Source organism: Triturus cristatus, chromosome 7, assembly GCF_964204655.1.
Source record: "Triturus cristatus chromosome 7, aTriCri1.1, whole genome shotgun sequence".
In the NCBI taxonomy this organism is placed as follows: Eukaryota; Metazoa; Chordata; class Amphibia; order Caudata; family Salamandridae; genus Triturus; species Triturus cristatus.
The window spans coordinates 1,661,742,030-1,661,745,476 of NC_140590.1; positions in this window are offsets into that span (position 1 = coordinate 1,661,742,030).

Below are 3,447 nucleotides of genomic sequence, written 5' to 3' on the forward strand. Positions count from 1 at the left end.
TCATCAGATCAGAACTAATTTATTTCCAAGAAATATATTCTTATAGAAATATTACATACATTTCAAGTTCATAAAAAGAAAAGCAATATGGTTGCCCCTGTTGCCCATGCACTGCCATGGGGATTCTTCATCCACCTACAGATAGACTTTTTTCAGATGCCCAGGTCCCTCTCCTATTCCTATGTTCATATAATTGTGTGCAAGATTTCTGGTTGGGTTGAGACATACCCTTGTGTGCATGCTAACACTATTCTGGAATCTTCAAGGCTCCATCTTCTCCCTCAGCCTTTCAACCTATAAATGGAACCAAGTACCACTCTCCTAAGTAAAACAGACATCTTGTTCCTCTTACACATCTGTGGCATTTAACTGTAGTTGAAGGTCTCATCCACGGATGATACAACTGCACTGAAAAGGGTGGTGAAGCACCTACAATCTTGGACGACCCAATAGCGCCTAAAACTGAACCCATAAAAGACAGAATTCCTTCTGATCTCCCTGTATCACAACAACACTCCTTTTCAAACTTGATTTGATGTATCAAACATTATCAACTGCAGTCCTACCATTGATGAAACATTGAAAACTCTAGGCTTCCCCCAGACCAGAATCTACATTTTAATGCGCATATAAATACCACAGCACACAGTGGACAACCCCAAATCAGACTACTTTTAAAAGTCAGGCACTTCATTCAAACCGATGACTTTAAGACTGTGGTTCACTCCCCAACACTGATTAAATTTGAGTATGGAAACACGTTCTTGACCACCGTTCCTAAAACTCACCTAGCTGATCTAAAAGCCGCTTCAACTTGGCACTCCTCCTTGTATCAGGTGCCAACAAACGTGATCACATTTCACCCAAAATTGATCATCATCAGCTAACTACATCATCTACAAGGATCTAACCAGAGAGACTCCAAGCTTCCTTACCTGCAAACTTATAATTTCTGTAGGACCCACAATCTCAGAATTGTAGACTTGCATTGTCTGGAAACCCCTCCCTTTATAAAGCCCCCACTGTGAACCACTCCTTCTTAGGCAAAGATAGAGAACTCTGTTCCTCTTGCTATAAAAAAGCAACCCCTCCCACCCCACCTTCAATAAAGCACTTAAAATATGTTCTCTTTATGCGCTAATTCCAATCATGATTCATCTTCATCTGGATACAACCATTCGGACATTAACCATTGGGTCCACAGAGGGAGCCACGGAATAAAAAATAATGCCTCAGAATAAGTCAACTTCCATCTGATGCCCCATGCACTTACTGAACACGCCCGCTCGTCCTACATCACTGCCACCCACTCCATCTTAATACTCTTGCAGTTCACAATCCTTTCACTCCCTACTTTGGTAACCTAGCATCATCTACCCTTGTTATGTAAATATATCCTTTTGTGTACACGCTCACCAGATTTCGATGCATCTATTGCACAACCCGTGAGACGCGACCTCCTCCATCCCTGTGGGCACTTCACATATACTCTTTTTGTGTAATAACTCACCTTGTTTAATGTATTTGCTGTGAAGCCCAATGATATCCATATGGGTCTGTTTCACACTATACAAATAAATAAATAAATCATAGTCCAGTTAAATTACATTTAAAAATGTAAAAGAGCTATAAAGTGTACAGAGCCATATACTGCACATAAAATTACAAGTATACAATCAGCATAACAGTATACCAAAGAGTCAGCACACTGTTGGTGGGAACACAAAGGGTAAAACATAAAAGGCATCACAAAAAAACACAACAATGCCTATAAACATTCGCAAGGAAGAAAAGGGGCCAATTGTGCCGGCCTGTGTGCATGCACCCACTTTCCTGCACGACATGGACTTTATAGTCCATGCCGTGCAGGAAAGTGCTTTGGCGTTCCAATTGCGGTACCTTTTTCAAAGGTACTGCCGTGGGAACACCAAAGGACCACTCACCAGACAACGAGAGAACTCGTAACCTGGCAGGCGGCCCGCAGTCGAGTTTGGGGGTGCGGGGCGACGGGGTGCCGCCCCACTCCTGCACCGTCAAACTCATAATCAGGCCCAAAGCCTAAGGACATTCACAAGGAACATAAATGGCCCTCTGTGGATATATGGTTATAATGGAGTCCACCAAGTGTAAAGATCATACGTGAATGTGCAGTACAAACAAGCTGGCTAGCATCCCCTTCCATGTTAATTGCTATTTCTGTTTCCACTGTATTTCTACTAGGCCCAGGTGAAATTACACTGACGTAATCTTGCATAATTTCAGTAATTCCGCAATATGCTTGTTACTCAAAATTCCTGGAATTATGTTTTTCACCGTGTCTCAGTTTGTGATGTTTATGGCATAAATTTACCATGAGCACACAGGAATAACGCGAATGACCAGAACACAAGTGACTACTGTATGCAGCCCTTGTGCTTTTTTAGCGCAAAATGTGTCCTTGTGTACAAATTGGACATATAATCCATTTCACTGTAAAATAAAGCGCCAAACGCCTGGTTTACATTTCATATAATTACCCATAATTTCAGGTAATTTCCCTGAAATTTTGCCTAATTAACTAAGTGCAAATTACTCAAATTTCTCACACAGCTAATTTCTATTTATATTCAGTGTGTCAGCTGTTGATATAGCAAAATCGCACAGCCTACCTCTGTATAAGCACTATCTTAGAAAAATGTATTCTTGTCCTTCCACATACTCCAGTAGCAATCGATGCTGCACTTTTTATTCTTTTGTAGTTCTTATCTTGCATACACTAAGGTGTCGATTCCGATCCTGTAAAACCCGGGTACGAATAGTCGGACGGAGCGTTTTTTCCGTCCGACTTGTAACCGGGAAAAAACAGCTTACAAACTCGCAAGTACGATTCGCACAGAAACACCATTTCCGTCCGAGTAGTAAAAAACACTGACTGGCAAAAAAATACATACAAATCTGAATCTGGACGGCGCACACGCGAGTCAGGCAGCGTTCTACGGACCAGCAAGTACGATTCGTGCCGACGTCATTCCGCACGCAGCAGTTTTTACGGGAGCCAAAAACTGCCAGGAAATCGTGGACGACGCGAACAAGGAGTACCGGTACGCGACGGACAGCCATGGACCCCAACCTACGCGTCATCCCGGCCCTCATAGCCTACCACCTCTTGTACAGAAACCGACGCAGACGCCGCAGAAGGTCAGAACAACCCCCAGGGGCAAAGGGGGGTGGGGGTGGGGTGCAAGGGGCAAGAAACATAACCCACACCCCACAAAATACACATACAACCTGCACAATAATTACCTCCATGGTCGGGCCACAACGCGGGGCGTGGCCACCAATCCCACGTCCCGCCACAACGGAAGTGGACGTTGACGCGTACCCGTCACAGCCACTATGGTGGTACGGGATGTACCCACCCCCCCCAGAGCGTGGGTACGGACCATACCACGCCCACCCCTACGTCAC